General features: G+C 46.6%; 2 pseudogenes; one reads left to right on the forward strand and one right to left on the reverse strand.

Moving 5' to 3' along the window:
- Positions 1-7,575: 7,575 nt before the first annotated feature.
- Positions 7,576-8,566, reverse strand: LOC120364981 (small ribosomal subunit protein uS2-like; annotated as a pseudogene).
- A 2,057-nt stretch (positions 8,567-10,623) lies between these two features.
- Positions 10,624-11,453, forward strand: LOC141585054 (cystatin-B pseudogene; annotated as a pseudogene).
- The last annotated feature ends 642 nt before the right edge of the window (positions 11,454-12,095 follow it).

The following is a 12,095-nucleotide window of genomic DNA, read 5'->3' on the forward strand; positions in this document are numbered from 1 at the left end:
TCTTCCCTTCTCCCCATTGACTCCTGCGCCTGGAAGGACACTGCTCTCTTTCATTTCTTCTATGTCGTATCTTCCTTCTTACCATTTTCAGCCTCCTGGGTAAGTGTAAGAGAGAGAAAGAGAGAGGGGGAGAGAGAGAGAGAGAGAGAGAGAGAGTGAGTGTGTGTTTGTGTAAACAGGGTCTCGCTCTGTCACCCAGGCTGGAGTGGCTAAGTCTTAATGTCAGAGAGGAGTTTCTTCTGTATACTGTAGTAGAAACTCTGGCCTTCGGGGTCCTTGATATGACAAATGAAAGATAAAGGAATTAAAAAAAATTCTTTGGCCTGACTCACGCCTGTAATCCCAGCACTTTGGGAGGCCAAGGTGGGCAGATCACCAGGTCAGGAGATCAAGACCATCCTGGCTAACATGGTGAAACCCCATCTCTAAAAAAAAAGAGAGAGAGAGAAAATTCTTTGTTGCTTAACCATGTTGGGATTTCAAGCCATTTTTTTCTCTGCAAAATCCTGTTCGGGGTGGCACCAATAGTGTAAATGCAATTCATGCCACTGAATTGTACACTTAATGGTTAAAACGGGCCAGATGCACTTTGGAAGACCAAAGGAGGAGGATTCCTTGAGGCGGGAGTTCCAGAACAGCCTGGGCAACAGAGCAAGACCCTCGTTTCTACCTGGGGGAGTTGGGGGAAAGGTTAAAACAGAAAAGTTTATGTTATATATAATTTACCACAGTCTAAAAAATTCTTTTTTTTTTTTTTTTTGAGACAGAGTGTTGCTCTTGTTACCCAGGCTGGAGTGCAATGGCGCGATCTCGGCTCACCGAAACCTCCGCCTCCTGGGTTCAAGCAATTCTCCTGCCTCAGCCTCCTGAGTAGCTGGGACTACAGGCACGCGCCACCATGCCCAGCTAATTTTTTGTATTTTTAGTAGAGACGGGGTTTCACCATGTTGACCAGGATGGTCTCGATCTTTTGACCTTGTGATCCACCCACCTCAGTTTCCCAAAGTGCTGGGATTACAGGCTTGAGCCACCGCGCCCGGCCAAAAATTTCTTAATGTAATATATTAAAAACCATTGAATTACACTTTCTTTCTTTCTTTTTTTTAAAGACAGGGTTTCACCACGTTGGCCAGGCTGGTCTCGAACTCCTGGCCTCAAGTGATTCGCCCGCCTTGGCCTCCCGAAATGCTGGGATTACAGGCGTGAGCCACCACGCCCCGCCTACACTTTCGTTTTCTTTTTTTTTGAGACAGAATCTCGCTGTCACCCAGGCTGGAGTGCAGTGTTGTAGTCTGGGCTCACTGAAACCTCTGCCTCCCCAGTTCAAGCAGTTCTCTGCTTCAGCCTCCCAAGTAGCTGGGATTACAAGCGCCCACCACCAGGCCCAGCTAATTTTTTTGTCTTTCTAGTAGAGACCAGGTTTCACCATCTTGGCCAGGCTGGTCTTGAACTCCTGACCTTGTGATCCACCCACCTCGGCCTCCCAAAGTGCTAGGATTACAGGTGTGAGCCACCACGCCTAGCTGATTTAACACTTTCAATGGGTGAATTGTAGGGTATGTAAATTACATCTCAAACTGTTTTTTTGTTTTTTTTTTTAGACGGAGTTTCGCTCTTGTTACCCCGGCTGGAGTGCAATGGCGCCATCTCGGCTCACCGCAACCTCCGCCTCCTGGGTTCAGGCAATTCTCCTGCCTCAGCCTCCTGAGTAGCTGGGATTACAGGCACGTGCCACCATGCCCAGCTAATTTTTTGTATTTTTAGTAGAGACGGGGTTTCACCATGTTGACCAGGATGGTCTCGATCTCTTGACCCCGTGATCCACCCGCCTCGGCTTCCCAAAGTGCTGGGATTACAGGCGTGAGCCACCGCACCCGGCCTCAAACTGTTTTTAAAATCCCATTTTGAATGTCAAAACCTGAATATCAATTCCTTATTTTTTTTTTTCTTTGCTCTTCTTAGGAAGCAACCCTACCTTCCCTCTCTTCTGCCTTCCAGTCATGGCAAATCCCTTGGGCTGTCTGAGATCAAAGTCAGGCCTAATGAAAAAAAAGAAAAAAAAAGGTACCCAGGTGGATGGTTCACACCTGTAATCTCAGCACTTTGGGAGGCCCAGGCAACCGGATCACTTGAGCCTAGGAGTTCAGGACCATCCTGGGCAACATAACAAAACCCTGTCTCCGAAAAAAAATACAAAAACTAGCTGAGTGCGGTGGTATGCACCTGGGTCCCATCTACTCAGGAGGCTGGGGTAAGAGTATCACCTAGGCCTGGGAGGTTCAGGCTGCAGTGAGCTGTGATTGCACACTGCACTCTAGCCTGGGCAACAGAGTGACACCCTGTCTCAAAATAAATAAACAAATAAAAATTTAGGACCAGGCTGGGCGTGGTGGCTCACACCTGTAATCCCAACACTTTGGGAGGCTGAGACGGGCAGATCACAAGGTCAAGATATCGAGACCGTCCTGGCCAACATGGTGAAACCCCATCTCTACTTAAAAATACAAAAATTATCTGGGCATGGTGGTGTGTGCCTGTAGTCCCTCCCTACTCGGGAGGCTGAGGCAGAATTGCTTGAACCCGGGAGGCGGAGGTTGCAGTGAGCCAAGATCGCACCACTGCACTCCAACCTGGCGACAGAGCGAGAGTCCATCTCACACACACACACACACACACACACACACACAATTAGGGCTGGGCGCAGTGTCTCACACCTGTAATCCCAGCACTTTTGGAGGCCGGGGTGAGTTGATCACTTGAGGTCAGGAGTTCAAGACCAGCATGGCCAACATGGTGAAACTCCATCTCTACTAAAAATAAAAAAACTAGCTGGGCGTAGTGGCACACATCCATAATCCCACTACTTGGGAAGCTGAGGCAGGAGAATCACTCAAACCCCGGGAGGTGGAGGCTGCAGTGAGCCGAGATTGTGCCACTGCACTCCAGCCTGGCCAACAGAGTAAGACTCTGTCTCAAAAAAAGAAAAAAAAAAAAAAAAAAAAAAAAAACCTGGCAGAGGCTGAATATTTCTTGTACATGTTTTTTTTAGATTTCTAGCCAAAATTTAATTCTGGTCTCTTTTATAGAGTTAGATGATAGATCTAAGAAAGCTGTGATTCATCCGGTTTTCAGAACACTAAGAGCTGAACCTGCACAATAACAAAATATTCGAGTTGGGAAGAACTTTAGTCCAAACTGACTCCCTATTTATTTATTTATTTTTAGAGACAGGGTCTTGCTCTGTTACCCAGACTGGAGTGCAGTAGCACAATCATAGTTCACTGTAGCCTCAAACTCCTGGGCTAAAGTGATTCTCGTGCCTCAGCCTCCTGAGCAGCTGGGAATACAGGTGTGAGGCACCACACTCATCTAATTTTGTAAGAAGTTTTTCTGTAGAAATGAAGTCTTGCTATGTTGACGAGGTTGGTTTCAAACTCCTGGACTCAAGCAATCCTCTTGCCTCACCCTCCCAAAGTGCAAGGATTACAGGTGTGAGCCACTTCACCTGGTTGCCACTGCCTCTGAATTTAAAAATCTCTTCTCTAAAATCTCGCGTCTACCTGGTTGTCATGCATTCTCTACTTGACTTTATTTTTAAAATAATTTATTCCTTTGATTTATTTTTTATTAATATGAGATTCACACAACATAAAGTTAACCATCTAAAAATGAACAATTTGGCTGGGCAAGGTGGCTCATGTCTGTAATACCAGCACTTTGGGAAACCAAGGTGAGTGGATCACCTGAGGTCAGGAGTTTGAGACCAGCCTGACCGACATGGTGAAACCCCCATCTCTGCTAAAAATACAAAAATTAGCTGAGTGTAGTAGTGTGTAGTGTGCATCTGTAGTTTCAGCTACTAGGGGGAGGTTGAGACAGGAGAATTACTTGAACTCAGGAGGCAGAGGTTGCAGTGAGCCGAGATGGCGCACTGCAGTCCAGCCTAAGCGACACAGAGAGACTGTCTCAGATTTAAAAATAATAATGATAATAAAGAACAATTCAGGCTGGGCATGGTGGCTCACGCCTATAATCCCAACACTTTGGGAAGCTAAGACAGAGGACCCTTCGAGCCCAGAAGTTTGAGATCAGCCTGGGCAATGGAAGAAGACCCTGTCTCTACAAAACTAAAAATAAAAACAAATAAAATGAACAAGTGCGTGGCATTTAGTATGTTCACAATGTTGTGTGACTACCACCTTTCCTCTAGTTCCAAATTATTTCCATCATCCTAAAAGGAGACCTTTTTGTTTGTTTGTTTTGAGATAGCATCTTCCTCTGTTGCACCCAGATTGGAGTGCAGTGGCACCGTCTCGGTTCATTGCAAGCTTCCCATCCCAGGTTCAAGTGATTCTCCCACCTCAGCATCCCAAGTAGCTGAGATTAAAGGCGACCACCACCATGCCCTGCTAATTTTTGTATTTTTAGTACAGATGGGGTTCACCATGTTGGCCAGGCTGGTCTTGATCTTCTGACTACAGGTGATCTGCCTGATTTGGCCTCCCAAAGTGCTGAGATTACGAGTGTGTGCCAACGCACCCAGCCCCAAAAGGAGACCCTGTACCTTTTTTTTTTTTTTTTTTTTGGAGGACACCGTATCTCTCCTTTTTTGTTTGTTTGTTTGAGACAGAGTCTTGCTCTATAGCCCAGGCTGGAGTGCAGTGGTGTGATCTCAACTCACTGCAGCCTCTACCTCCTGGGTTCAAGTGATTCTCCTCCCTCAGCCTCCTGAGTAGCTGGGATTATAGGTGTGTGCCACCACATCCGGCTAATTTTTTGTATTTTTAGTAGAGACGGGGTTTCACGATGTTGGTCAGGCTGGTCTTGAACCCCTAACCTTGTGATCTGCCCACCTCAGCCTCCCAAAGTGCTGGGATTACAGGCATGAGCCACCCCGCCCAGCTGACTCTGTACCTCTTAAGCAGTTTCTCCTAACTCTCCCCTTCTGCACTCCCTGACAACCATTAATCTGCCCTCCACTCTATGGGCATTTCATGTAAAGAACCACAGAATATGTGGCTGGGTGCAGTGGCTCACACCTATAATCCCAATTCTTTGGGCAGCCAAGGTGGGTGGATCACTTGATGTCAGGAGTTCGAGACCACCCTGGCTAACATGGTGACGCCCCTTATCTACTAAAAATACAAAAATTAGCGGGGCATGGTGGCACATGCTTGCAGTCTCAGCTATTTGGGAGGCTGAAGCAGAATTGCTTGAACCCAGAAGGTGGAGGTTGCAGTGAGCCAAGATTGCACCACTGCACTCCAGCCTGGGCAACAGGGTGAGACTCCATCTCAGACAACAACAACAACAATATTATATGATTCTTTTTTTTTTTTTGGATACCAAGTCTCGATCTGTTGTCCAGGCTGGAGTGCAGTGGTATGATCTCAGCTCACTGCAACCTCTGCTTCCTGGGTTCAAGTATGTCTCACAGCCTCCCTAGTAGCTGGAATTACAGGTGCCCACCACCATGCCCGGCTAATTTTTTTTTTTTTTTATTTTTTTTAAGTGGAGACAGGGTTTTGCCATTTTGGCTAGGCTAGTCTTGAATTCCTGACCTCAAGTGATCCACCTACCTTGGCCTCCCAATGTGTTGGGATTACAGGTGTCAGCCATCACGCCTGGCTGAGAATCATACAGCATGCGATCTGTTGTATCAGGCTTTTTTCACTCAGCGTAATAATGTTTTCAAGGGTCATCCAGGCATGTAGCATGCATCTGTACTCTTTTTGTTTTTTAACAGCTGAGTAATATTCTACTGCATGGAAAGACCACAATTTGTTTATTCATTCATTAGTCGATGGACATTTGGGTTGTTTCCACCTTTTCCTACCGTGAATACTGCTGCTGCGAATGTGGGTGTACATGTGTTTGAGTCAGCTTGATTTTTTTTTTTTTTTTTTTTTTGTGAGACGGAGTTTCACTGTTGTTGCCCAGGCTAAAGTGCAATGATGCAATCTTGGCTCACTGCAACCTCTGCCTCCCAGGTTCAAGCAATTCTCCTGCCCCTGTCTCCCAAGTAGCTGGAATTACAGGCATGTGCCACAAAGCCCAACTAATTTTGTATTTTTAGTAGAGATGGGGTTTCTCCATATTGGTCAGGCTGGTGTCGAACTCCTGACATCAGGAGATCCACCTGCCTCGGCCTCCCAAAGTGTGTGAGCCAATTACAGGCGTAAGCCACCATGCCCAGCGATTTTTCTTTTTGGGGGGGACAGAGTCTTGCTCAGCTGCCCAGGCTGGAGTGCAGTGGCACGATCTCGGCTCACTGCAACCACTGTCTCCCGAGTTCATGTGATTCTCCTGTCTCAGCTTCCTGAGTAGCTAGGATTACAGGCCCCTGCCATCATGCCTGGCTAATTTTTCTATTTTAGTAGAGACAGGGTTTCACCATGTTGGCCAGGCTGGTCTTGAACTGCTGTCCTCAGGTGATCCACCTGCTTCAGCCTCCCAAAGTGCGTGAGCCACTGTGCCCAGCCGAGTCTGTTAGATTTTTGCTGAAGAGAGAATCAATTTTTCATGTACTCAACAAATATTTGTTGAATTAGATAACAACTGCTGCCTCAAACACAAATTTCACAATGTTTTGCTTTAGTGGGTAAAAGTCACAGAATCTTAAAGATGTTTTCGGTTGGAAGTTTATAAGTGATCTTGTTCAACCCCTTGTCTTGAAACTGCAGGCACTCAAAGTACTAGTCTATTTAGAAGGCCCCAAATACAGTTTCCATCATGGTGTGTGGTGCGCTATTGATATTGTTCTTTGTTAACTGAATGTGTACAATGCAGTCTTTGTTGTCACAAGATGATTCACTTTGAGAAGTGGTTTTATGAATTTAAATTGAATAGCCACTTGGTGAGATGCGCGCCTGTAATTCCAAACATTTAGGAAGCTGAGGAGGGTGGATCTCTTGAATCCAGGAGTTGAAGACTGGCCTGGGCAACACAGTGAGACTCCACTTCTAAAAAAACTAACTAAATAAATTAGCTGGGTGTGGTGTCACATGCCTGTGGCCCTATCTACTTGAGAGGCTGAGGCAAGAGGATCGCTTGAGCTAGGAGTTTGAGCCTAAAGTGAGCTATAATTGCACCACCAGCCTAGGCAACAGAGCAGGACTCTGTGTCCAAAAAATATATATATATATATATATATATATATATATATATATATTTGGCAGCTACTAGTCATTCTTCCAGTTTTGCTTTTTTTTTTTTTTTTTGAGACGGAGTTTCGCTCTTGTTACCCAGGCTGGAGTGCAATGGCGCGATCTCGGCTCACCGCAACCTCCGCCTCCTGGGTTCAGGCAATTCTCCTGCCTCAGCCTCCTGAGTAGCTGGGATTACAGGCATGCGCCACCATGCCCAGCTAATTTTTTGTATTTTTAGTAGAGACGGGGTTTCACCATGTTGATCAGGATGGTCTCGATCTTTTGACCTCGTGATCCACCCGCCTCGGCCTCCCAAAGTGCTGGGATTACAGGCTTGAGCCACCGCGCCTGGCCCAGTTTTGCTTTTTAAAGCATTCTATAAAACCACTGCCATCAGCATTTTTTCTGTATAAAGTGGATACAGCAGTCTTTTTAATTTTTTTTTTTTTTTTTTTTTAGAAACTCGATGTTTATTTTCCATGAATCTTGTATGTTAAGAGCCCACACAAGAACAGCTTAAGACCATTCAGTGGTTGCTCCTACCCATTCAGTGGCCTAAGCAGTAGGAGCTGCAGACCAGTCTTCCGTGGCAGGCTGGGTGCTCCAGTCTTCAGTGGGGAACTGCTGGATGGGCACAGAGGGCAGCTGCACGCCTTCAGACCAGTCGGCAACCTCAGGCTGAGTGGCAGTGACCTCAGGAGCTGGGCGGTCCACTCGCCCTGAAATTCCTCCTTGGTCACAGCCTTTTCAGCAGCAGCCTGCTCTTCTTTTTCAATCTCTTCAGGATCTCTGTAGAAGTAGAGATCAGGCATGACCTCCCACGGGTGTTCACGGGAAATGGTGCCACGCATGCACAAAACCTCCCGAGCCAGCATCCACCACATCGAACCCACCGAGTGAGCTCCCTTGTTGTTGCATGGGATGGCAATGTCCACATGGCGCAGAGGAGAATCTGTGTGACACAGAGCAATGGTAGGTAGGTTAACATGAGACGCCTCCGTGAGAGGCTGGTGGTCAGCCCTGGGGTCAGTAACCACGAGCAGCCGTGGCTCCCGGAAGGCTGCCTGGATCTGGTTGGTGAAGGTTCCAGGAGTAAAGCGGCCAGCAATTGGAGTGGCTCCAGTGGCAGCAGCCAACTTCAGCACGGCCCTCTGGCCAGTATTCCTGGAGGATATGACACTGACATCAGCAGGGTTTTCAATGGCAACAATGGCACGAGCTGCCAAAAGAAGCTTCTCCCAGGTCCTCTTCCGATTTATGATGTAGACGCCATCACTTTTCCTTTTATAGATATACTGTTCCATCTGGAAGTCAAGGTTGGTGCCACCTAAATGGGTTCCTGCTGCCAGGAACTTAAGGACAGCCTCCTCCTTCATTTGCAGGACATCAAGGGCTCCAGACATTGTGAAAGTTTCCCTTTAAGTTATGACGGGAATTGTGAACAACGCCGTTTGGAGCCCTCAGTGGGTAGCGCTGAAAAAAGCTTTAATTAATTAATATATATATATATATATATATATATATATATATTATTTATAGAGACAGGATTTCACCATGTTGGTCAGGCTGGTCTTGAATTCCTAACCTTGTGATCCGCCTGCCTCGGCCTCCCAAAGTGCTGGGATTACAGGCATGAGCCACCTTGCCTGGCCTGGATACGGCAGTCTTAATTGGATTCAGGGATAAAATTAATTTTTGGTCCAAAATAGTCAATGAATACATCATCATGAATTGTGGTTTTTGTTTGTTTGTTTGTTTGTTTCTTTTCTTTGCAGTTTAAGACTCTGTCTCCCTCTGGCTCAGTCACTTTTTTATGAAATGAACCAGCACTAGCTCCCTACCTTTAGAAATATTTTGGAAATGTTAACATTTCCAAATGTTGATAAGGGTTGTGATCTGGTGCCTTCAACATAAAACCAGGGGAGATCAGGGAACTGTGATTACTCCACCTTGATTTCGTAAACCAGTGAGCAGTAATAGTCAACAGTCTGAAGACAGGGACTTGAGCTTCACTGCTATAGCCCCAGTACCTGCTTGGGACTAAGCAGGATTTCAGTAAATTTTTGTTGAATGGGCTAATCAATTGGATTCTGATTTCTGAAGCAATATTAATAAAAGTAGATGTAATTTTAAAAATAAGCCAGGCACAGTGGCTTATGACTATAATCTCAGCCCTTTGAGAGGCCAAGGTGGGCAGATTGCTTGAAGCCAGGAGTTTGAGACCAGCCTGAGTAACATGGCAAAACCCCATCGCTACTAAAAGTAGAAAAATTAGCTGGGCGTGTTGATGGCCACCTGGAATCCCAGCTTCTCGGGATGCTGAGGCAGAAGAATGGCGTGAACCTGAGAGGCAGAGGTTGCAGTGAGCTGAGATCGCCCCATTGCACTCCAGCCTGGGCGACACAGAAAGAAATTGTCTTAAAAAAAAAAAAAATTAAGTATGTAAGGTAGGCCGGGCACGGTGGCTCAAGCCTGTAATCCCAGCACTTTGGGAGGCCAAGGTGGGTGGATCACGAGGTCAAGAGATCGAGACCATCCTGGTCAACATGGTGGAACCCCGTCTCTACTAAAAATACAAAAAAAATACAAAAAAAATTAGCTGGGCATGGTGGCGCGTGCCTATAATCCCAGCTACTCAGGAGGCTGAGGCAGGAGAATTGCCTGAACCTAGGAGGCAGAGGTTTCGGTGAGCCGAGATCGCGCCATTGCACTCCAGCCTGGATAATGAAGGCGAAACTCCATCTCAAAAAAAAAAAAAAAGTATGTAAGGTAATACATATAGTTTTTTTTTTGTTTTTTTTTGTTTGTTTGTTTGTTTGTTTTGCTAGAGAGTCTCTTGCTGTGTCCCCCAGGCTAGAGTGCAGTGGTGCAGGCTCACTGCAACCTCTGCCTCCCAGGTTCAAGTGATCCTCCTGCCTCAGCCTCCCAAGTGGCTGGAATTACAGGTGCCCACACCATGCCCAGCTAATTTTTTTTTTTTCTTTTTTGAGATGGAGTTTCACTCTTGTTACCCAGGCTGGAGTGCAATGGCGCGATCTCGGCTCACCGCAACCTCCTCCTCCTGGGTTCAGGCAATTCTCCTGCCTCAGCCTCCTGCGTAGCTGGGATTACAGGCACGCGCCACCATGCCCAGCTAACTTTTTGTATTTTTTTTTTTTTTTTTTTTTTGAGACGGAGTTTCGCTCTTGTTACCCAGGCTGGAGTGCAATGGCGCGATCTCGGCTCACCGCAACCTCCGCCTCCTGGGCTCAGGCAATTCTCCTGTCTCAGCCTCCTGAGTAGCTGGGATTACAGGCACGCGCCACCACGCCCAGCCAACTTTTTGTATTTTTAGTAGAGACAGGGTTTCACCTTGTTGACCAGGATGGTCTCGATCTCTTGACCTCATGATCCACTCGCCTCGGCCTCCCAAAGTGCTGGGATTACAGGCTTGAGTCACCACGCCCGGCCACCAATTTTCAATTATATATTGTTACTAACTGTGGTCACCATCATGTATAGTAAAGATTTAAATTTGTAATTGTGGCCAGGCTCGGAGGCTCACACCTGTAATTTAGCACTTTTGGAGGCTGAGGCAGGTGGATCCCCTGAGGTCAGGAGTTGGAGACCAGCCTGACCAACATGGTGAAACCCTGTCTCTATTTAAAAAAAAAAAAAAAAAAAAGGAAAAAAAAATTGTAATTGTTTCCTATTTACTATGGTTCAGGAAATTAAAGAAACAAAAAGGAGGCCCAGTCCCCTCACCGAGTCCCTCTGTTGCCGCCAAGATGATGTGCGGGGCGCCCTCCGCTGCTCAGCCAGCTACTGCTGAGACCCAGAACATCACCGACCTGGTGAGGTCCCAGCTTGAGGAAGTTCCTCGTGTTTAAGGCTGTGTCCTTCAGGAGCCAGGTGGTTGCGGGGACAAATTACTTCATCAAGGTGCATGTCAGTGATGAGGAATTTGTCTATTCGAGAGTATTCCAAAGTCTCCCTCATGAAAACAAGCCCTTGACCTTGTCTAACTACTAGACCAACAAAGCCAAGCACGATGAAATGTCCTATTTCTGACCCTGACTTTGGACAGGGTCCTTCCACCACAAGGCTGGTAATTAAGTGATTCTGCGTTGACCAGAGCGTGCACTTGGGATCATAAAATGAGCTTCATCTCCCGGCTGTGCCCCTCGGGTGGAAAGGGCCAGATGCAGCAGCTGCTTTTGGATTTCTGTTTCTAAATTTCATTGTGTTGATTTTTTTCCCCTTTCCAATCAGGGATCTTAATTACTTTCAAAATATTTTCAAAAAATATGTATTTTTAAAATCCTTTTTTTTTTTTTTTATAAAATGATGGGGTTTCTCCATGATGGCCAGGCTGGTCTTGAACTCCTGACCTCAGGTGATCCACCCACCTCGGCCTCCCAAAGTGCTAGGATTACAGGCGTGAGCCACCTTGCCCAGCCTCTTTTTTCTTTTTTTAGAGACAGGGTTTCTCCATGTTGGTCAGGCTGGTCTCAAACTCTTGACCTCAGGTGATCCACCCACCTCGGCCTCCCAAAGTGCTGGGATTACAGGTGTGAGCCACCACGCCCAGCTCATTTTTTTTCTTTTTTATAAAAATGTATAGTAACAGAGATGGGTCTCAATATGTTGCCCAGGTTTTGAACTCCTGGGTTCAAGTGATCTTGGCCCCCCAAGGTGCTGGGATGACAGGTGTGAGCCACCACACCTGGCCAAAACATCTTTAATTTTAAAAGTGTGCTTAGCCAGGCGCGGTGGCTCAAGCCTGTAATCCCAGCACTTTGGGAGGCTGAGGCGGGTGGATCACGAGGTCAAGAGATCGAGACCATCCTGGTCAACATGGTGAAACCCCGTCTCTACTAAAAATACAAAAAACTAGCTGGACATGGTGGCGTGTGCCTGTAATCCCAGCTACTTAGGAGGCTGAGGCAGGAGAATTGCCTGAACCCA

This window comes from Saimiri boliviensis, chromosome 7, assembly GCF_048565385.1.
Source record: "Saimiri boliviensis isolate mSaiBol1 chromosome 7, mSaiBol1.pri, whole genome shotgun sequence".
Classification (NCBI taxonomy): domain Eukaryota; kingdom Metazoa; phylum Chordata; class Mammalia; order Primates; family Cebidae; genus Saimiri; species Saimiri boliviensis.